The sequence below is a fragment of the Nycticebus coucang genome, chromosome 3 (assembly GCF_027406575.1).
Source record: "Nycticebus coucang isolate mNycCou1 chromosome 3, mNycCou1.pri, whole genome shotgun sequence".
Lineage (NCBI taxonomy): Eukaryota > Metazoa > Chordata > Mammalia > Primates > Lorisidae > Nycticebus > Nycticebus coucang.
This window is the reverse complement of record NC_069782.1, coordinates 26,615,163-26,639,471: the sequence shown is the minus strand read 5'-3', so window position 1 is coordinate 26,639,471 and position 24,309 is coordinate 26,615,163. Positions and strand designations below refer to the sequence as shown.

At 39.9% G+C, this 24,309-nt stretch overlaps 1 protein-coding gene and 1 pseudogene across 1 annotated transcript in view; one reads left to right on the top strand and one right to left on the bottom strand.

Annotated features, from left to right (window-relative positions):
* VEZT (vezatin, adherens junctions transmembrane protein) overlaps positions 1-24,309 on the top strand; it is an 87,441-nt gene that overhangs the window by 14,304 nt on the left and 48,828 nt on the right. The window lies entirely within an intron of this gene.
* LOC128582068 (cytochrome c, somatic-like) lies at positions 2,423-2,763 on the bottom strand (annotated as a pseudogene).

Below are 24,309 nucleotides of genomic sequence, written 5' to 3'. Positions count from 1 at the left end.
TACTATAACTTTATAATAGGTATTAATATCTGATAGGAAAAAAGCTCTTTAGCTTTGTTTTTCTTCAAGTCTGCCTTTGGCTGTTCTTGGCCCATTATACTTCTGTATGAATTTTAGAATCAGCCTGTTAATTACAGATTAAAAAAAAAAAGTACTGAGATTTGGATTGAGATTGCTTTGAATATACAGATCAATTCAAGGAAAATTAACATGTTTACAATATTGAATTTTCCAATCCATGAACATTTATTGCTTGCCTTCTAAATGTGTCAGGTAGCTTCCCATCTCTTTCTGATCTCTAGAACTGATTTTACAAAATGGAAATTATCTGTTCCTTGAGTGTATAGCTAAATTGGCCTGCTACGGTGTCCAGTTGAGGCCCATGCACTGCATGTGGCTTATGTGAACATGTTTTTGCTTATCTTTGGTGGTAGATATCACAAAAATTATGCACGGACCTTTTTTCCCCCCTCTCTTATCAGCTTTCATTAGTGTGTATTTATTTATTTTATTTTTGTTTTTATTTATTTATTTATTTTTTTGAGACAGAGTCTCAAGCTGTTGCCCTGGATAGAGTGCTGTGGCTTCATAGTTCACCGCAATCTCCAACTCTTAGGCTCAGTTTTTCTATTTTTAGTACAGATGGGGGTCTCAATTTTGTTCAGGCGGGTCTTGAGCTCAAGCAATCCACCCGCGTAGGCCTCCCAGAGTGCTAGGATTACAGGCATGATCCTGTAATCACACCCGGCCAGTGTTTGTGTATTTAATGTATGGCCCAAGACAACTCTTCTATTTTCAGTATGGTACAAAGAAGTCAAAAGGTTGGACGCCCCTGTTTGGGTCTTTCCTGGGGAAAAGTAATAGATGTTGTCCGTCAGTTGAATTTCTTTTATGGTAATTGTTCAGTTACAATTTTCTATTTTGATAACTTTTTGTGTGTGTGTGTGAAGAGCAGTATAATATACAGGTGTTTCAAAAGTTGCCCCTAAGGTCACCACACAAAACTTTACAAAATACAAAATATTCTCTATGTGTTGGCCACCTCTTCAAAAAAAATTTTCATAATGAATATTCTGTAAATAAAGGTACATTTAGCCACAATTTCTCATTTTCCATATGTATGGCAACTTTAAGGCAATTATTGGGACACCCCCCCTCCCCCAAGTTAAAGGTGTGGGCCCTGGAGCCAGACAGCCTAAGAAATCCCAGCTGAGCTATTTTTTAGTTCATGTGTCTTGAGCAGATTATTTAATTTATCTAAGTTTCATTTTTCTTATTAAATAGAAGTAACAGGGTGGTGCCTGTGGCCCAGTGGGTCGGGCGCCGGCCCCATATACTGAGGGTGGCAGGTTCAAACCCGGCCCCAGCCAAACTGCAACAACAACAAAAAAAATAGCTGGGCGTTGTGGTGGGCGCCTGTAGTCGCAGCTACTCAGGAGGCTTAGGCAAGATAATTGCCTGAGCCCAAGAGCTGGAGGTTACTGTGAGCTGTGACACCATGACACTCTACTGAGGACGATAAAGTGAAACTCTGTCTCCAAAATAAAAATAAATTTAAGTAACAGTACCTATCTAATAAAGTATCAAATGATTTAATATAAGTGAATGACTTAGGTGAGGACCTGGCACATTATAAGTATTCAGTAAATGTTTTGTATTACTAAATTCTTCTGGCAAATTGCTGTTTACCTAGGTTTTCAAAATTATTATTTTTTTTAAGAAAAATGTTAAATATTCTTTATTTGACATTACACATGAACCACACTAAAATGCCTTTCAGGAAGTAAAAGGCAGCATTTTAGTAGACCCAGGGAAATTAGATTGGTATAATAAAGATTAAAAAGTACAAAGTAAACATTGCCACCTTCTCTCCAGCCCTCACCTTTAACAGGCTAATGAACACCAATTAAAACGTCAGTGAGTTGGTGGCACCTGTGGCTCAAGGAGTAGGGTGCCAGTCCCATATACCAGAGGTGGCGGGTTCAAACCCAGCCCCAGCCAAAATAACTGCAAAAAAACAAAAAACAAAACATCAGTGAGTTTTGCTTGGTTCTGAGACAGTGAGGGGATTTCCGCAGTATTTAAATATATTCACATAATCAGCTATATAAATCTTAATATAAAACAAATCTTCAGTAGGCTTGGGGATGGCAATTTACTACCTTTGTGAAAAGGTAAAGACACTAATTAAATCTGAAGACATCTTTAGAAATGGAAGACAGTGATAGCATTTACTGAACTGGAATCACTATCAAAATACAAAAAAAAGATCATATTCATTTAACCACAAGCCAGTCTTAGTTAAACCGGACTGTCCAACAAAAACATTCTATCACTCATTTGTGATCTGAATTCTGGTAAATGAGACCAATCAAATAATGGTACACATAAAAAAAAAAAGCCGTGAGATATTTCTCTTTTGTAATAAATAAGGCAATGGCCAACTATTACTCATTTGTAGCTTTTTTGAGATAAGCTATCAAGTCTGCCCTTTCTCCCTTCTTCTTAATGCCAGCGAAGATCATTTCTGTTCCAGGGATGTACTTCTTGGGATTCTCCAAATACTCCATCAGTGTATGTCTCCCCAGGTGATGCCTTTGTTCTTATTGGCGTCTGTGTAAGAGAAGCCAGCAGCCTGACTGTCTTCCTCCCAAAGAGACCATGGAGATTTGGCCCAGTCTTGTGCTTGCCTCCTTTTTCCACAGTATGGCACTGGGCACACTTCTGAACAAAAATCTTCTCACTTTTCTCAATATCAGCCATATTTAATTCGCTCTTTGGTTGCTGACAGTACCAAAGTTCCAAGCTGGAAGCCGGATGTCCCGCTCTCTCCAAAATCATTGCTATAAACTATTCTTAGTAGCCTCTTAACTTTGAGTCTCATTTATAACACTAATTAGTTCTTATTACTCCCTAAGTTTGCTCATGCCCTCCTCTTTTTATCTTGCGTAGTTTTGTTGTAGTATCAACTTCCCAGATAGACTTTTCGGATAGCCTTTTTTTGGTCAGCACAATTGAGTATGTTTGTGGTTTTTAAATTTTTTATTTAAAAATTTTAAAAATGTTTTAAATTTATTTATTTTTTATTTAAATACATTTAGGAGTCACATTGTGTGGTTGAATTGTGTAGAGGTGAAGTCAGGTCTTTTAGTGTACCCATCACCCACAAAGTGTACATTGTACCCAACAAATATATTTTTTGTTTGTTTGTTTTGTTTGTTTTGCAGTTTTTGGCCAGGGCTGGGTTTGAACCCTACACCTCCGGTATATGGGGCCGGAGCCGTACTCCTTGAGCAACAGGCACCGCCCTAACAAATAGTTTTTGATACTTCCCCTGCCCCCCAAACTTCCCACTTCTGAGTCTGCAAAGTGTATGATCATGTATACCCATCATTTAGCTCCCACTTGTGAGTACATGCAGAATTTGTTTTTCCATTGCAGAGATACTTCACATAGGATAATAGCTTCATTTCCATCCAAGTTGCTGTAAAGGACGTGATTTCATTCTTCTTTACAGCTGAGTGGTTTTCCATGGTACATTTGTACCTCATTTCCTTCATCCACTCATCCGTTCAGGGCGCTTAGGTTGATTCCGTATCATTGCAGTTGCGTTTCCTTTATGCTTAATGATGTTGAGCATTTTTTTCATGTTTATTGGGCATTTTAATCTTTTTTCTTCAAAAATGTGTTCATGTCTTTTACTCACTTTTTAAGGGGGTTATTTGTTTTTTTCTTGCTGATCTGTTTGAGTTTCTTACAGATTCTGGATATTAGTCCTTTGTTGGATACATAGTTTGTATTTTTTTTTTTTTTTTTTAGGCAGGGTATTGCTCTGTTGCCCTGGGCAGGGTGCAGTGGTGTCGCCACAGCTTACTGCGACCTCAAACTCCTGGGCTCAAGCAGTCCTCCTGCCTCAGCCTCCTGAGTAACTGGAAATATAGGTGGATGCTACTATGCCTAATTTTTTCTGTTTTTGGAAGAGACAGGGTCTTGCTTTTGCTTAGGCTGGTCTCCAACTCCTGACTTCAAATGATCCTCATGACTTGGCCTCCAGAGTGCTAAGATTATGAGTGTGAGCCACTACTCCTGACCTCTGATTGTGAATATTTTCTTTCATTCTTTAAGTTTTCTATTTGTTCTGTTGGTTATTTCTTTTGTGCAGAAACTTTTTAGTTTAATTAGGTCCCATTTGTTGTATTTACTTTTGGGATCTTTTTTTTTTGAGACAGTCTCAATCTATTGCCCTGCGTAGAATGCTGTGGTGTCATAGCTCACAGCAACCTCAAATTCTTGGGCTCAAGTGATCATCTTGCCTCAGCCTCCTGAGTAGCTGGGACTATAGGTGCCTGCCACAAAGTTGGCTAATTTGTGTATTTTTAGTAGAGACAGGGTCTCCCTCTTGCTCAGGCTGGTCTTGAATTCCTGAGCTCAAGCAATCCACCTGCCTCAGCCTCCCAAAGTGCTAGGATTACAGGTGTGAACCACTATGCCCAGTCTAGAAAAATTTCTTCTAGAAATTTTTTTTTAAGGCAAGCATGAAAGAAATTTCAGTGAAGCAGAGAAAAATAGGCTTATAAAATAAGGTTTATATAGGAAGATAATGTTCTTTATAGACAGTGAATGGGCCACCACTGTCATGACAAATGGCAAAGAGGCCAAGAGGCAAAGAGCTCTTCTAGAATTTTTTTTTTTTTTTTTTTTTGTGGTTTTTTGGCCAGGGCTGGGTTTGAACCCGCCACCTACAGCATATGGGACCAGCGCCCTACTCCTTGAGCCACAGGCGCCGCCCTCTTCTAGAATTTTTATGGTAGTAGACCTTACATTTATGTCCTTAATCCATCTTGCGTTACTTTCCATATATGGTGAGAGATAGGGGTCAAGTTTCATTCTTCTGCATGTGGCTCTCCGATTTTCTCAGCACCACTTCTTGAACGGGGCCTTCTTTCCCTAGCGTGTATTTTTGTCTGCTTTGTTGAAGATCAGTTGGCTATGAGTGTATGGTTCTTCTGTATTTTTTAGTCTGTTCCATTGACTTATGTATCTACTTATATACCAGTACCATGCTGTTTGATTACTATAGCCTTGTAGTATAATTTGAAGTTGGATAGTATCATGTCTTCAGATTTGATCTTTTTGCTTAGGATGACATTGGCTATTCAGGCTCTTTTTTGATTCCATATAAAATTTAGTTTTTTAAATTTTAAAAATTTCTACTTTGTGTCTATTTCTTTTCATCTACTTTTTTTGTGTTTATTTTGCTCCTTTTTCTTCTTTAGCTTCTTGAGTTAAAAACTTAAATACCAGGGCAGCACCTGTGGCTCAGCGGGTAAGGCGCCGGCCCCATATGCCAAGGGTGGTGGGTTCAAACCCAGCCCTGGCCAAACTGCAACAAAAAAATAGCCGGGCGTTGTGGCGGGCGCCTGTAGTCCCAGCTACTTGGGAGGCTGAGTCAAGAGAATCACCTAAGCCCAAGGATTTGGAGGTTGCTGTGAGCTGTGTGACGCCACAGCACTCTACCGAGGGCCATAAGGTGAGACTCTGTCTCTACAAAAAAAAAAAAAAACACTTAAATACCGAAAATAAATTGGCTATAAACTTCCTTTGAGTACTGCTTTTGCTGTGTTGCTTGAGTTTTGAAATGTAGTTTGTCTCAGGATTTTGTAATTTCCATTTAATTTCTTCTTTAACTCCTGACTTATTTAATACCCAGGTGTATGGGCTAGAGATTGATGTTATTGTTGGTGATAATTTTTTTCCACGTGTCCCTTACACTCGTAATTCTACTTTGACTGTGATCCTCTGATTCTATTTAGGTTCAGCCAGTGGGAAGGACCTTCAAATCAGAAGATAAAGGAGAGTACCAGGGAAGTCTGGGTATTTGTCCTCCTAATTCCCTCCCTGTAGGGCTGTCACTTGGTAGTGATCTCATTCCTGTGCCTAAAGCCTCAAGTGTTATTGGAGGATTCCTTTTTTTTTGAGACGGAGTCTAACTTTGTCAGACTCTTGGGCTCAAGAAATTCTCTTTCCTCAGCCTCCCAAGTAGCTGGGATTATAGGCGCTTGCCACAACTGCTGGCTAATTTTAGAGGTGGTGTCTTGCTGTAGCTCAGGCTGGTCTCAAACCCTTGAACTCAGGGGATCTGCTTGCCTCTGGCTCCCAGAGTGCTGGGATTACAGGCCTGGGCCCCTGTGCCCGGGATGGGGAATTCTTCTCTCTTAGCTTCAGCTCTTATAGGGGCTCCAGTAATGCTGCTTCTTTTCCTTGGCTTTTGGGACTATGGAATTAGTAACTTGCTGCTGTTACTAGTTCTTGGTGCTTTGTATTCCCTGTTTGTTGCTTCAGTGTTGCTTACAGATTTATAAATGATCGTTTCATTAAACGCTTTTCATTTCCCCTTTTTGAGTTGCTGTTTGCTTCTTGCAGTCTTTGTATAAGAAGACTTTCTTATTTAACCTATTTTACTGCCCCTGTTCTGTTCCTGGGCATAACTCTTATCTGTTATCACTCATGGGCTCTGGCTTTGCCTTCTGAGCACTTACTCCTTATCTCTTAGTGTCCACAGCCTCACATGGAATGATTGTTAAAGTACATCTTCTTGGGCACTGTACGCCTTTTACTGGTGCGTGTTTGTGGGCCTAAGAGTTGCTTAGAGGTTGAATAATTACAGGTTTTTGCAGGTTTTGTTGGTAGTGGTTTCCTGAAATGTAGTAGGTTTCCAGTCTGTCTGCTTCTAGACAGTTTCATACACAAGTAACCATAGCTACAGAGCCCACGTAGACATAGTTCTTAAATCTGAAGGCTATAGATTATATACTGTTTCTGTTCTGCGTCTTTTCTCCCTTTCTTTCACCTTGATGGCAACCAACTTGACTAAGACTTGGATGGATAGCCATCACCCCTAATTAGAGTTGTGCAGCTGGGCTGCTTCCTAATATTTGGGGCAGGTTCCTGGAAATGGCTTGGGGCAACCATCTTATTTTCTGCCTTTTGGCTTTTCCAACTATGAGAACTGCAGCCCCTCTTTTGTATCCTCCCTTTACCACCTTCTTTCCAATTTAAATACGAGGCCACAAATAGAGAAAAAGTCTTCTATTGAAGAGCTCAAAGCTTACTGTCTACTGCTAGATTACTCTGCAGGTGGAACGTATTTCAGATTCTGCTAAGTCAGCCCTGCTTCTGGACACTAAGTACTATGTCATCTGTACATTCTAGTGCAGAAAACAGAAACGTGTCTGTCTGGCATAACAGAAAGGGATTTTATACAGGGAATTAGTGGTTAGATTATTCTTGGAATGTCTAAAGGATTAAGCTTTATGAAGGTTGCTATGCTCACGAGGCCAAGAACACATGATCATGATCATAGTTACAACCCAAGAAGCCATCAACACCTCTACTTCTCAATAACCTAAGACAGTGGCTCCTTGGAACTGGAACTCAGTCTCTCTGCTGTCTCTACCACAGCTGCCTCTGTGTTACCAGGAAGCTGGAAAAGTACTATAGAAACATTTTGCTGCCACAGCTTTGTTTCATAGCAAAAAGAAGGGTGGGGGCAAAGTGGGAGTGGAAGAGGAGAGCAAGAATGGACCTCTGCTTCTCTTCTGTCCAGCTCTCTCACAGGGACACCCAATGGGGGGAACCTAATTTATATGTAGAACCCTAGCTGCAGGATAATTTAGGAAATGTCAGATGCAGCTTTCCTGCTTCTGCAGTATAAGAGATATCTGGAAAGAAGATAGAATGGGAGTTGAACAAACCAGTCTACTATACTATATCCATCATAGGGCCTAACCTCTCCTCCCCTGAGGAAATTTAGCTGTGACATTTTTGACATATTTGTTGTAATAGTGTTATATTAATGATCTTTATAGTCAGAAATAAGATTTATGTCTTGAGACTTACCCAGAGAGTCACATGCTGCATTAAAATTTAAAATTTTAGGACAGATGCGGTGGCTCATGCCTGTTAATCCCCCATAACTTTGGGAAGCCAAGGTGGGAGGATTGCTTGAGGATAGGAGTTCGACACTAGCTGAGCAATGTAGCGAGACTTTGTTCTTACGAAAAATTAAAAAATTAGCTGGGCATGGTGGTGCATAGCTGTCGTCCCAGCTACTCATGAGGATCACTTGAGCCCAGGGGTTTGATGTTTCAGTGAGCTATGATGATGCCATTGGGATCTAGCCTGGGCAACAGAGTGAGACTGTCTCAAAAAAGTAATTTAATTTAATTGAAAATTAAATTATTTAAGATGTTTGGAGAGTAAGAATTCTTCATTTCCCTTAGAAAGGTGTTAAAAGTCCTAATGTTGCTTTCTTAATTTTCAGATTTTTTTTTTTTTTTTTAGAGGCAGAGTCTTACTCTATTGCCTTTAGTAGAGTGCTATGGCGTCACAGCTCACAGCAACCTCCAACTCCTGGGCCTAGGCCATTCTCTTGCCTCAGCCTCCCTAGGCCATTCTCTTGCCTCAGCCTCCCTAGACTACAGGCGCCTGCCACAACGCCTGGCTATTTTTTTTGTTGCAGTTTGGCCGGGCCGGGTTAGAACCCACCAAGCGCCACCCACTGAGCCACAGGTGCCGCCCAATTTTCAGATTTTTTTATTATAAATTAATCACTGAAGCTTTTGAGTCGTTCATTCTGTTTTAAACCTGTTATTCCTAGAGGGGAGAGTGCCAGGAAATAAGACGGTTTTTATCTGAAAGATTAATTTTTTCCAACTCTTTGTGTCATTTATAATGCTTCTAAACCATTTCTTTGTAACTTGCTTTTAATAGACACAATGTTGTCTTCAAGGGGTCTTTTACTACAGTTTCCTCAAATCTCTGTCCTTGGTAACCTTTTTCTTTGTGGGTGAACTCTTTGCTGGCAAAGGTTTTTGGTGTTTATTTAAATAAACTTTCTCTCTTTTCCTTTGTTTCTTTGCCAGTTTTATTACTATCTCTTTCCCTCCTGTAGCTTTCATACTTCTGCATCAATTATTAAATGTTAACTCTTTGTTGGCAGTATGTTCAGCTTTGGCCTTTTTTTTCCTATAGTACTTAATCAATTAAATGAAAGAAAATGACTCTCACTTTAAAGAAAGTTTTAAAAAAATTCCCATCTTCCTTGAGAGATACTTCTTCTTTCTTTGTAAAATTTTTAAGAGTTATTATGCATCTCTAAGGAACATTAAGGCATTCTTTCTCTAAGTGCTATTCGTAGACTCTTTCCTGCTTGCATTATTGATTTGACTAATGGAAGAAAATTGTTTTTGCCTATGAATGCATGTATGGATAACATTTGCTATTTTGATAATGGATCTTGCTGTCTGGAATAATTATACATAGAAAATTTAAGGTATTGTTATATCATCTTATTTTTCCTTAAAATATATCTTTGGTTTTAGTTTTTCAAACATAAAGCCCTAAAACTGTATTATTTAAAATAATCTAGTTCCAAATAATAGTTGAGATTAGAATTATAGCAATATTCATGCTTTTCTTCATAATAGAAATTCATTAATGGCATTTCATTTATTTTTTTTTTTGGAAACAGAATCTCACTCTGTTGCCCTGGGTATAGTGCCGTAGCATCATAACTAGTAGCAACCTCAAACTCAGGGTTCAGGTGATCGTCTTGACTCAGCCTCCCTACTACCTGGGACTTAGGTGTGCACCAACACAGCCGGCTAGTTTTTCTATTTTTGGTAGAGACAGGGTCTCACTTTCTCAGGCTTGTCTCAAACTCCTGACCTCAGGCAATTCACCCACCTCAGCCTACCAGAGTGCTGGGATTATAGGCATTTTTGCCCATTTTATCATGATCTCTTTGGCCCAGTATAAAACTTTTCTTAAATCCATTGTAGAGGATCTGAAATTATCTGCTGTGTTTAATAAATGAGAGTAGCCCTTACAGACTTTCTTTAATTAGGAAATAGAGGAAGAGAATCTACTTATTTCCAGTGTCTTTTTATATTAGAAACCCTGACTCAAGTTTAGTTTTCCCTGGTTCTGTACCAAGTGTCCAAAGGAGTACAGTGTTAGTATACTAACTTCATTACCTCTGGATTTCTTTAAGGGTAGCAAAGTATTTTTTTTTTTTGAGTATTTTTTTTTTTTTTTGAGACACAGTCTCACTTGTCATCCTTGGTAGAGTGCTGTGACATTATAGCTCACAGCAACCTCAAACTCTTGGGCTCAAGTGATTCTCTTGCCTTAGCCTCACAAGTAGCTGGGACTATAGGAACCTGCCACAACACCCAGCTGTTTTTAGAGAAGGGGGTCTCGCTCTTGCTCTGGCTGGTCTGGAACCTGTGAGCTCAGGCAGTCCACCTACATCAGCCTCCCAGAGTGCTAGGATTACAGGCGTGAGTCACCACGTCCAGCCTGGATTTCTTGAGTATTGTTTGCTTTAAGTATATATTGAGACTTCCTGTTATTATTTCCATTTCAGCAAATAAAATGCCTACTGTTCTTGATTTGAAATAATATATTTGAAGATGTCCTTTACTTTTAAATCTGTGTTGTAATTTATGTAATTGACAGAACATAGCTGCCTATCTCTTATTGTTGAGATTTTGTGGCTTGATCTATTAATCCATAACCTTTAATCTCTTTAGGACTGCTACTAAAATGAATTTTCTTCTTCAAGAAATATGTTGTCCCTTCCTTTTTGTTTTACTTTTTGTTCCCAACTCTCCCTTTCTTAGAAAGGAATAGTGAATTATTTTATTTATTTATTTTTTTTGTAGAGACAGAGTCTCACTTTATGGCCCTCGGTAGAGTGCCGTGGCCTCACACAGCTCACAGCAACCTCCAACTCATGGGCTTAAGCGATTCTCTTGCCTCAGCCTCCCGAGTAGCTGGGACTACAGGCGCCCGCCACAACGCCCGGCTATTTTTTGGTTTTTTGCAGTTTGGCCGGGGCTGGGTTTGAACCCGCCACCCTCGGTATATGGGGCCGGCGCCTTACCGACTGAGCCACAGGCGCCGCCCGGAATAGTGAATTATTTTGAGAGAAAGGTCTTCCTTTTATCTCTTAACAGAAACACAAATTCCCTCTTTCTCATTTGAGATAAAAGAAAATGAGGTTAAATGTAATCCTGTAATATCAAAACCTTATTTAAAGTTCATTTCCTGTTCTTCTCGCACTCACCATTTTGTCAATTGTGTTTGATCTTCTGGCCTTCTTTTTTTAACAATTGAAAATGATAATTTTTGGGCAGCGCCTGTGGCTCAGTCGGTAAGGCGCTGGCCCCATATACCGAGGGTGGTGGGTTCAAACCCGGCCCGGCCAAACTGCAACCAAAAAATAGCCGGGCGTTGTGGCGGGCGCCTGTAGTCCCAGCTACTTGGGAGGCTGAGGCAAGAGAATCGCTTAAGCCCGGGAGTTGGAGGTTGCTGTGAGCTGTGTGATGCCATGGCACTCTAGCCAGGGCCATAAAGTGAGACTCTGTCTCTACCAAAAAAAAAAAAGAAAATGATAATTTTACTACTTCTCCTTGATTCTGGTCTGTGTCTTATAAGTAAGTGCCCAATATACACCAGTTAATTAATCAGGTTTCGGAAAATGCTAAGGGAGCTTCATAACTGTCTCCTCTCCTCTTAGGTAAGACCAGTCACTGTTGGTCTTTAGCCTTACTTAGTCAGTTGAGTATATAAGCTGTATAATTCAGTTTTCTCCCAATGTATCTCTTCGTCTTTCTTCTGATGGGTATGTTTGATTTTTATTTAGTTTTTGGACTTAGGTACTATTGAACTTAAGTACATTTGTACTATTGTATATAAAAGTCTTAAAGTTACTCTTTTAAAAGCTTTTTGCTGTTCATTAGACCTCATATAAGATTAATTGGGTAGGATGTATATCAATGGAAAATATTAGAAGCCTGCAGCCAGGAAAATTTGTAAATATCTGTCTTACCTACTACTCATTTATTAAAAGCTTTAAAATAAACACTAATATTAAATAACATCCTTTGAAGGCATCTTTAAAACCCCACTCTCCCTATTACCTTCATCCACAGTTGCTGAGCAATAACAGCACTGAAGAAATAAAGTTCATGTTTTTTTCAAAGACTGCTTCTGATAGGAAAATGCTTAGTAATGACAAAGGCACGCCCTCCAATTCAGTGGCCATTTTGTACAGTAGTTCTTCTGGAGAAACAAGTGGGAATCATCAAAGAAAGAAGTGTTTGGATTGCAAGAGAATATGGACAAGAGGCAGTAAATTTTTTATCTAGGTCACTGGAGAAATTAGAACTATGCTGTCTGTGAGTAGTTTAATTAGTTGGGCCAGTTCTAATGGACTCTTTTAGCTTAATATTTTTTAATTCTATGATTAAGTTTTGCTTTGCTGATTAATTAATTAATACTTAGATTTGGGTCCTTATTGGTATCATAATTTAGAAGTTAGGTTGAAATGTGTGAATTCCAAAAAACATTACCTAGCATGTCTTTTATAATGTCTTTAATTTGTTACTATCCTCGGGTATTATGTAAGTCTTAAGGGATGGAAAGGCTGTTAAGTATTTAATTTCAAATCATACTTTGTAATTGTGTAGTGAATTAAAGATAAGTAAAAAGTCTATAGAAATTCACTATATCGGCATTTTTATATTGGTGATGGGAAATTTATTTTCCATTGTAGAGTTTTGTTAATTTTGACAGTTTAACTTTTTAAATAGCTTTTTCATTAAAAATTGAGAAAATTGCTGCCTTGTATAATTTGTTATTGGCAGTCTTCCTCAACAATTTGTTTTGTGGCAGTCTTCCTCATCAGATTAGTTTGTGGTGTTTATAGCTAGTCTAAAAAGAAATATGGAAATTGTAACAATGGGAGTTTATCCTTTCAATGGCATTTTTCAGACAAGAGAATTGTTGTTGACTATATGTGATAGTCACATTTAGACCTATTAAGCTATATTCGAAGATAAGAGATTTTTAAAATGTTTAAAATAACTATTAAATAATGATTTCAAGGCAGATATTCTCCCATCTAATACCTTTCATATGCTAATGTTTTTTCCTTAAATTAATAATTGATACAAACTTAAAGAAGTGTTTTCCTGTGAGTAACTTGAATTATATAACTTGGGAATGGAAATCAAAGTAACTGGAGTTTTGTCACTTGGTCCTTTGGACTAGGTTGAGCACAGATTGAAGGCATCTTTTTTTTCTTTGCACTTTTTGGCCGGGGCTGGGTTTGAACCCACCACCTCCAGCATATGGGACCGGCACGCTACTCCGTTGAGCCACAGGCACCACCCTGATTGAAGGCATCTTTAGGAGAGAAGTCAGTGTTGACAATGTTATTTCTCAGAGGTTACACAATTTCAGTTTCTGGGCCAATGCTCTCTGCCTTTTATAGTCTTCTTTGTTAGTAGCTAGTGTGCCTCTGTTTTCCTGTTGCTTTTTTGTTTTAACACAGATGGTAGAGCCCAAATAGCATCTGACAATAATTACCATTTTGCCAGACCTACCAGTGTGATAGTGATAGAGTACTGACATTTTAATTAAAAGAATGTGTAATAGTGGAAGTACATCATTAGTTTTTATATGGAAAGGTGTATAAGCTCATTCTATTAATTTGCTAAACTAACACTTAATTGAGCAGCTTCTTTTTTTTGCAGGCCTTATGCTGGCTACCTTCTCCCACATGAATAACACGTGAATATGTTCTCATTGTAAAAGATTCAGATAATACAGGGAAAGCATTAGCTCTCTTTTATTCCCCTTTTTCCTCCCCCATGTCTCTTTTTCTATCTAGAAGTAGCCACTGTGGTTACCTTGCTGTATTTTCTTCCAGACTATTTTCAGTGCAATTACATTCTTTTATGTGTGTGTATGTATATATTAACATATGTGTGTATGTGTGTGTGTGGCATACACAGGCATATTGTACAATTTTATTTTGTGGGTTTTTAAAAAAGCATGAATGCTGTGCTTAATTGGTTGTATTCTTGTAAGGATATCCAGTCATTCTTTGAACTATTGCTTTATGTTTTTATACCTATTTCTACAGTTTTAAAAATATTTTTCTTATTGGTTTATATGGGCTTACTGTAAATTTTAAAACTCTGTTGGATCATATGACAGCCAAAATTTCCTTCCATTTTCAATGAGTTGTTCTTACTGATTTGTTTTTAATTAGTATGAACTTATGGAGTACAAGTACAATTTTGTTATATACATAGATTACATAGTGGTGAAGTTCGAGTTTTTGAGAATACCTATCACCTGAATAACGTACCCTGTACCATTAAGTAATTTCTCATCATCTACCCTCCTCCCATCAATAAGAGTTGTTTTGCTGAGCCCTGTGGTTCACTCTTACAATCCCAGCACTTTATTTATTTATATTGTTAATTATTTTTGAGACAGAGTCTTACTTTGTCACCCTCGGTAGAATACTGTGGCATCATTGCTCGCAGCAACCTCAAACTCTTGGGCTTAAGTGATCCTCTTCCCTCAGTCTCCTGAGTAGCTGGGACTATAGGCGCCTGTTACAATGCCTGCCTTGTTTTTCTATTTTTATTAAAGACAGGGTCTCATTCTTACTCAGGCTGGTCTTGAACTCCTGAGCTCAGGCGATCCTCCCTCCTCGGCTTCCCAGAGTGCTAGGATTACAGGTGTGAGCCACCATGTCCAGCTTTATAAGCCCAGCACTTTAGACTGAAGCAGCAGGATTGGGTGAGGCCAGGAGTTGGAGATCAGCCTGGGTGACATAACAAGAGCCTGTCTCTACAAAAAATTAAGAAATGAAGCGGGCATGGTCGCTTGCACCCGTAGTTCCATCTACTTAGGAGACTGAGATCGTAGAATTGCTCGGGCCCATGAGTTTGAGGCCACAGTGAGCTACATCAGTCTGGTTGACAGAGCAAGACCCTGTGTCAAAAAAAAAGAAGTTGTTTTTAAAACCCATTAAACTACATTTAAAATTAATTTATAAGAATAAATTGGGCAGCGCCTGTGGCTCAGTTGAGTAGGGCGCCGGCCCCATATACCGAGGGTGGCGGGTTCAAACCCAGCCCCGGCCAAACTGCAACAAAAAAATAGCCGGGCGTTGTGGCAGGCGCCTGTAGTCCCAGCTACTCAGGAGGCTGAGGCAGGAGAATCGCGTAAGCCCAAGAGTTAGAGGTTGCTGTGAGCCGTGTGACGCCACGGCACTCTACCGAGGGCAGTAAAGTGAGACTCTGTCTCTACAAAAAAAAAAAAAAAAAAAGAATAAATTGTTGTTAATTTTGAGGCAGAGTCTCAAACTCTCATCCTGGGGAGAGAACTGTGACATCATAGCTCAGAGCAACTCAAGCCATTCTCTCGCCTCAGTTTTTCTATTTTAGTAGAGATGGGGTCTCACTTTTGCATAGGCTGGTCTCAAACTCCTGAGCTCAAGCAATCCACCCACCTTGACCTCCCAGAGTGCCAGGAAGTTATTGTTGTTTTTATAGTTCCCATGAATCTTTGCAGCCAATTTCTCACTTGTGTAACCTGTTCTTACTTAAGTCTTACATATAAATTATAACTCATCCGAAGCAAAAAATAGGTCATTGGGAATAAATGTAGATACTACAGGAAAATAACACTAACTTATTGTGGGTTTTCTAACCTAATCTGCTAAATAGTTTGAAAATTACAAAATTAAACTGTACACAATACTATTAAATACATTAGCCCAAATTAATGAATTTGTTCACTCAAAATTATTTCTAATATAGTGGAATAGGTAACAGTACTGGATCTGTCAGGTGCTTCTGACACAAAGAAATATATTTATTCTGTCATCCACTACTCTTGTGACCTTGGGCAAGTTACTTGGTGTCTGTGTGGCTTAGTTTCCTCAGCCTTGACCTTATACTTTCTAAAATACATGTAATAACTCTCTTGGGGCTGTCTTATCTTCTCATATGTACATTTCTATACCTGCATGCCATACGGATTTGCTTCCATATTCACATACTGAAAACGTGAATGTCTACATTTAGTAGGCCACTCTCTTGATCTCCAGACGTTTTAGGTCTTAGTGATTTACATTCACTGTCTCACAGGCTCTTCTAATTCACTGCTGTCCTCCGCAGACTTGTTGCTTTGCCACTGTTTTATATTTCAGTAAATAGTACCACCTAACTGTTCATACCAAAAATCTAAGAGTTCCCTTGCCACCATTTTCACTAAGTAAACCAAGTCGTTTTGATTTTAGTACCTAAACACACTTATTAAATTTTTCTACTTCTCTTTACCTCTTGTAGTCCAGGTTGGCCAACAATAGGAAACTGGATAATAGATTATGATACATTGATTGAAGTAGAATGCTTATAAGGACACTAAAAAGGAAAAAGGAAATATGTCCTAATATGGAAAGATCTCTAAAATGTATTAAGGGAAGAAGCCAGATACAGAGAAAAATATACAGTATATCCACTTGTATAACATTTTAAAGGCTATTCATAAATACATAAATATACTAAAGTCTGAGAGAAGGATTCATAAGCTAAACAATGTTTATTATAACATCTTCTGAGAGAGAGACTACGGTCAAGGTAGAATAAAGTTATTTCTCATTTTATGTCTTTGTACTACTTAAATTTTTTTTTTTTTTTTTGGCCCGGGCTGGGTTTGAACCGGCCACCTCAGGTATATGGGGCCGGCACCCTACTCCTTGAGCCGCAGGAGCCGCCTCGTACTGCTTAAAATTTTTAATTAAATAATAGCAAAACAGCAAAAAGTAAAATCAAAACCCGTAAGGCTGAGCAGTTGATCTTTGTTTCCTTCCCTCCCTCCCCCCCAGGTAGAGTCTCACTACGTCACCCTCGGTAGAGTGCTGTAGCGTCCCAGCTCACAGCAACCTCAAACTCTTGGGCTTAAGCAACTGTCTTGCCTCAGCCTCCCAAGTAGCAGGACTACAGGTGCCCACCACAACGCCTGGCTAATTTTTGTTTGCAGTTGCCATTGTTGTTTAGCAGGCCCGGGACGGGCTCAAACCCACCAGCTTTGGTATATGTGGCCCATTACCTACTCACTGAGCTACAGGCACCGAGCCCATTTCCTTTTATAGATGTATAGTCTCCTTGTATATCTCCAGACAGAAATTAATGGCAGAAAACTACTAAAGTAACTCTAGGCTGACACATAGTAAGTGCTCAATATTTGGTTGGTGCTAACTGACCAAATAGTACTTACCCCTTTTCTTTTAGTCTCACTTTGTCACCTGCCATAGAGTGCCGTGTCACAGCTCACAGCAACCTCCAGCTCTTGGGCTTAGAGCGATTCTCTTGCCTCAGCCTTCTGAGTAGCTGGGACTACAGGCTTCCACAACACCTGGGTAGGATTTTTTTTTTTTTGTGGTTTTTGGCCGGGGCTGGGTTTGAACCCACCACCTCCAGCATATGGGACCGGCGCCCTACTCCTTGAGCTACAGGCGCCGCCCAAGGATTTTTTGTTGTTGCAGTTTGGCCCGGGCCAGGTTCGAACCCTCCACCCTCAGTATATGGGGCTGGCACCCTACTTACTGAGCCACAGGCGCCACCAGGTACTTACCCCTTTTCTAGCCAGATGATCTTTCCACTGGACTGCTGCGAGCTACCATTGGTAGCTGCAAGACAGAACGGATACTTTGTGAGGAACTAGAATTGCAATTTGGCCAATAGTTATTACAGATGAAAGTTACTTTTCTAAAAGTACATGGCTCTGAGATCAGCACTTCTGGAAAATGACAGGAGAGAGTCTCAAGGGTGCATCAAGATTATTATGAAGAGCATGAAGGGTTCAGACCAGGACAGAAGTGACAGAAGAAAAACAAAGAAGCATTATGACCTTGTTGAGATAGAAAGAGGCTGACTATTTTTTAGCCTGATGGAAGTGCTGGTTTGTGGGCCTATGGGACTGACATTGAAGTGAGTCAGTAGCTAAAGGAAACTACTCAGTAAGGTACCATTTGTGGAAGAGGCTAGATTTATTTAGATATGTAACTTTCCTAGTTAATATCTGTGGCCCAGTTAGTCAAACAAATATAAATTTCTTTTCTTATGTTGACATCCCAACAGAAATTTTTAAGCAAGCAAATCATTTTATTGGATGACTAAAGTTCAGTTAGATAAACATGAAGTTCATGTAGAAATAATGTCGCAACAGATTGGCTCACCTAGAATTCTTAAACATTTAAAAATTTAAGTCACTACTAGAGTGAAAGAAGTTATGTAGAAAATGATTTTTCTTCAGACACTTTTAGTACTATAATAACATTTCTGAGCTTATTTAAAGGTTCCTATTGATCATCATAATAGTTCTTTAAGTATAACCAAGTGCTGTAATTACTTTGGTTTTATATAGCATTGGTGTCTGATTAAAATTTTGGTGCATAAACTCGGGGGCAGTTATTTTCATGGTAACTCATTTGACTCTTAGAAAACCTGTTGAATTTTTAGATTGCAAGTCATGGAAAAATAACTAATTTTCCATTTTGGTTTTTGCTTTTTGAATCTAGCCTTTTCTCAAAATGAAAGTGGCTGCTTTTTAAGCCATCTATTTTTGTGATTTTTCTTTTTGGTGACAGGGTTTCTTTTCTTTTTCTTTCTTTCTTTTTCTTTTTTTTTTGAGACAGTCTCTTTTTGTTGCCCTCAGTAGAGTGCCATGGCGTCGCACCTCATAGCAACCTCAAACTCTTGGGCTCAAGCGATTCTCTTGCCTCTACCTCCCAAGTAGCTGGAACTACAGGTGTCCACCACAACGCCTGCTATTTTTAGAGACGGGGGTCTTGCTCTTGTTCAGGCTGGTCCCGAACCCATGAGCTCAGGCGATCCACTCGCCTCAGCTTCCCAGAGTGCTAGGATTACAGGCGTGAGCCACCACCCCCGGCCCTGGTGACAAGGTTTCACATTGTTGCTCAGGCTGGAGGTGAGTAGCCTTATCATAGCTCACTGCAACCTCAACCTCAAACTCCTGGGCTCAAGGGATCCTCCTGCCTCAGCCTCCCAAGTTCACACACCACAGGCACATACAGCCACACCCAGCTGATTTTTACATTTTTTGTAGAAATGGAGTCTTGTTCTTACTCAGACTGGTCTCAAACTCCTGACCTCAAGCTATCTACCCACCTTACCCTCCCAAAGTGTTAGGGTTTCAGGTATAAGTCACCACACCTGGCTGATTTTTCAGTCTGTGGGTCCTTATAGTACTATAAAACAGCTTTCGGAACCTTGGCACTACAGATATTTTGGGCCAGCAAACTCTTTGCTAGGGTTGCTCTGTGTGATGTAGGATGTTGGGCAGCATCCTGACCTCTACCCACTAGATGCCAATAACACTCTCCACATCCACCCCTTAGTTTTTACAATGAAAAATGTCTTCAGATGTTGTCAAATGTTGGGCAGGAATGGGGGTTGTGCATTGATCATCTATTATACTTTTACTGAGAACCACTGCTTTATAAGAACACAGTTTTTTATATCTTTTTTTTTTTTTTTTTTTTTTTTGAAATAGAGTCTCACTATGTCACCCTGGGTAGAGTACTGTGGTGTCACAGTTCACAGCAACCTCCAACTCTTGGGCTTAAGCGATTCTCTTGCCTCAGCCTCCCAAGTAGCTGGGACTACAGGCGCCCGCCACAATGCCCGGCTATGTTTTAGTTGCAGTTGTTATTGTTGTTTAGCAGGCCCAGGCCAGGCTCCAACCCGCCAGCTCTGATGCATGTGGCCAGCACCCTACTCACTGAGCTATGGGTGCCGAGCCTTTTTTTTTGTTTTTAATTGTCTGTCTTAATGGTGATTCAGAAACATAGCTCCAAAAATCACATAATTGAGAATTGCATTTTCCATGAACATTACATTAGTTTGTGGAACATTACATGAGTAAAATTCAAAGGTAATTAGACATTTATTTGTATCTCCACTGAGACTGGTACTTCAAATGATGTTTTTAGTAGATATCTTTGACATATTTTATCCTTGGTGGGAGTATTATGAGGCCTAAAGCATTGTTGCAGGAATTCTGCTAGTACAAATGCTTGCCTGGCATTATCTGAAATTTTTTTTTTTAGACAGAGTCTAACTATGTCTCCCTGGGTAGAGTGCTGTGGCATCACAGCTAACAGCAACCTCAAACTCTTAGGCTTAAGCGATTCTCTTGCCTCAGCCTCCCAAGTAGCTGGGACTACAGGCGCCCACCATAATGCCCGGCTATTTTTCTGTTGCAGTTGTTATTGTTGCTTTAGCTGGCCTGGGCCGGATTTGAACCCTCCAGCCTCAGTCTATGTAGCTGGTGCCTTACCCAGTGAGCTATGGGTGCCACCAATCTGAATATTTTTTAGGAAGGCATAAAATATCATGTGTACATTGTTGGGTGCCCAAGGTGGCCTCACATGAACCTTCCCCCCATCATCTTCCTTCCCTCCTGGAACAAAAGAGGCCTCACTAGCCCCACCTCAAAACTTCTAGTCAAAAGACCCTGTCCTGCCCGAGAGAGTCTCTGTCCCTTTCATTAAACCTGGCCTGCACCTTTCCATTCTCTGGTCTCGTCTCTGGGTACACCGCCTCTGACCTTTCGTACATGTTATACTAGTTGATAAATGCGTGATTAACTCACAAATTCATTCTTAGATCGTGCTGTGTTAACATTTGCTTTTTGTCATGTTCTTTTTCAATAGACATTAAAAATACCACTACCATTATATAGGAGTTTTTTTAATTGAATCGCCAACATAACAATGTTGGGAGGGAGAACCTTTAAGAGGTATGGCCTAATTCGGAGGCATTTAGGGCACGTGGGCTACATCCCTGGGTGACTTGGTGCATTCTTATGGTAGTGAGTTCTTGCTTTCTCAAAACTGGGTTCATTTTTCTTGGGAATGGATTAGTTCCCGTAAGAGTGAGTTGTTATAAAAGGAGGGCGCCCTTGTTGTTTGGCCCCTTCACACATGTGCACTTCCCTTTGACCCTCTGCCCTGTTATATCGCAGCAGGAAAGTCCCTGCCAGAAGCCAGCGCCATGCCCTTGAATTTATCAGCTTGCAGAGCTGTGAGCTAAATAAACCTCTTTTCTTTATAAATTAGCCAGTGTCTAGTATTTTCTTATAGCAACACAAAGTAGACTAAGACGGAACTTTTTAAAAAAATGGTAACCTCATTTTGTTATCTCATCCAACAAAATTAATAATAATTCCCAAATACCTAATACGTAGTCTGTGTTTGGATTTCCTCAGATTCCCCTGTGTTGTTTTGTTTTAAACCATGCCTAAATGTCACCTGGCATTTGAGGATATTCAGTGTTTATCATTGAGTGAGTTGCCTAATTCTGCCACATTTGGCCTATTCCTCACTGGTCCTAGACTTCAAAGCTTAGAACTTGTTGTATCTGTAAGACTTTAAAGCAGTTTGGAAGTGTGAAGCTAATAATAAAGGATTTTGCCCATCACCTGCATTTCTGAACTAGTTCATCTTCATTTAAAATACAGGCCAGGTATGGTGGCTCGCACCTGTAAGCTTATTGTTTTGGGAGGCCGAAGTGGGAGAGTTAGTTGAGGCCAGGAGTTAAAGACCAGCCTGGTCAACATAGCAAGACCTCTGTCTCTACAAAAAAAATTTTAATAGCCTGGCATGCATCTGTAGCCATGACATAGGAGGATTGATTGAACCCAGGAGTTCAAGATTACAGTGAGCTATGAATATGCTACTGCATTCCAGCCTGAGCAGTAGAGCAAAACCCGTCTCTAAAAAAGAAGCAAATCATCAATATGAAAATGGAACTTCTATAGAATGCATCATGGATCACACAGAAAATAAGCATTGCATTACACGAGTGGCTAACACATTATATATCCATTAGACTAGAGGCTCTGTCATCTTTACATGGGGCATGCAGTGCCAGCACTCAGTAATGCAGGACTTGAACAAGTCAGCTTTTTTTTTGGAGACAGAGTCTCACTATGTTGCCTTCAGTAGAGTGCTATGGCATCACAGCTCACAGCAACCTCAAACTCTTAGGCTTAAGCAATTCTCTTGCCTCAACCTCCCAAGTAGCTGGGACTATAGGCACCCACCACAACGCCCGGCTGTTTTTGTTTTGTTTTGTTTTGTTTGTGGTTTTTGGTCAGGGCTAGGTTTGAACCCGCCACCTCTGGCATATGGGACCGGCGCCCTACTCCTTGAGCCACAGGCGCTGCCCAGCCCGGCTGTTTTTTTTGATTGCAGTTGTCATTGTTGTTTAGGAGGCCCACGCCGGGCTCGAACCCTCCAGCTTCAGTGTATGTGGCCGGCGCCCTACTCACTGAGCTACAGGCACCAAGCCGAATGAGTCATTTTCTTAAAGTGCTTCTTCAGCAAACATTTTGGGGTTTTCTGTCTATTTTTGTTTATTTTTCTTGCAAAAATATGTTTCAGTCACCAGAACAATCTTAGGACAACCAAAGGCTCTTGGCTATTTTTCATTTAGCAAAATTCTTTGTGGTGTTATGATATGTGTTCCCTGTTAGCTAAAATTTACAGGAATAGTGAACCACAAGGATTTCCTGAGGAGGAGCTCCCACATGCTGTGTCTGAGGTTTCTCATATTTCTTTTGGCTGCGGTAACATTCTCCAATAGTTTGAAATCATAGTTTGAGTCCAATTCTAGTGATTTGTCTTCAAAAAGCAGCTTAACTAAAACATTTGTGGTTGCATTTTGCTTGAACGAAGGAAAAGAGTTATTATAATAGAGAAAACTGCCTCACCTTGCTGTAAGGAAAAATAAGTTATTTTATATTTAGTGATCACATTGTAATGCTAAGACATTATTTACCTTTTTCACTCTTATACTCTCATGCATGTAACAATATACAAAAAGCTCATCAATAATGGTTGCATATTTTATGTTAAGGTCGCCATACATACTTACATAGGGAAAATGGGAAATTGTAGCTAAATGCACCTTTATTTATAAAATAGTCATTATAAAATTTATCAAATGTTTACAAATTATTTCTCTGTGTATCGATACATAAATATAAGATACATAAAATACCTAGTAATGGGTTTAGGGGATCAAATGGAAGGTCTACTTTTAGCTCCTTGAGGATTCTCCATACTTCTTTCCATAGAAGACTTTCATGCATTAATTGGCCATTCGTCTGTCTTCTTCAGAGAAGTTCCTATTCAAGTCTTTTGCTCACTTATAAGTGAGAGGAGGGAGGGGTATTGGTGAGCTCTCACCTAATGTGCACAACGTAAGGTTACGCAGCACACCCCTTGGATGAGGGGCTCAACTACAAGCTGAAATGTCCCTTACAAATGTAAACAATGGGGCAGCACCTGTGGCTCAGTGAGCAGGGCGCCGGCCCCATATACTGATGGTGGTGGGTTCAAACCCAGCCCTGGCCAAACTGCAACAACAAAAAAAAAACCAGCTGGGCATTGTGGCAGGCGCCTGTAGTCCCAGCTACTCAGGAGGCTGAGGCAAGAGAATCGCCTAAACCCAGGAGTTGGAGGTTGCTGTGAGCTGTGTGATGCCCCGGCACTCTACCAAGGGTGATAAAGTGAGACTCTGTCTCTAAAAAAAAAAAAGAAAAAGAAATGTAAACAATGTAACCTAATCCTTTGTGCCCTCATGTTAATCTGAAATAAAAATACATATAATGTGAGTTGTTAGTTTTTCCTATCTATGGCAACCTTTGGGATACCTTATGTTAACAATACACAGGTTATTTGGCATTTCAGAGAAAATGTGATAGTAATTTTATCCCCAAACATTTTAAAAGAATGTAAACATAATGAATACAGCTTTAGTGTTCCTACAGTATCTGGGTTCGTGTGTGTTAGGAAGTGATGTTATTTGTGCTAATAGCAAAAAATAGAGAAGTGCACGTGGGAAACACAGTGGTAGATGATTAGCAACTGTATGTACTGGCCTTGCAGTGCACTCGCTCCATCTTCCTGTCTTCTATGAAACAAAGCATAGTGATAACCTTGGCAAGCCAGATATTTTTGGAAGTGTCAAAAAGTGCTTTCTGGGTGGTGCCTGTGGCTCAAAGGGGTAGGGCACCAGCCCCATATGCCAGAGGTGGTGGGTTCAAACCCAGCCCTGGCCAAAAACCGCAAAAAAAAAAAAAAGTGCTTTCTAGGATGAAAGTGATGAAATCTGTCACTAAAGATGGGGAGGAAATCAGAACTACTAAGCTATCAGTCATAGTTACGTAGCAGAAATGGTTATGTCACACCTTCAGCAGGAAGCTTGTGTAACCAGCCAAAAAGTTGAGGAGCTTTATGTTTGCAGAAGAAGCTCCTGGTAGACTTAACTGTATCGCATGACACTATTGGACATCGTATGTGGTATACAAGGTGAATGATTAGTGCTGCTGTTTTTGTGAAAGATG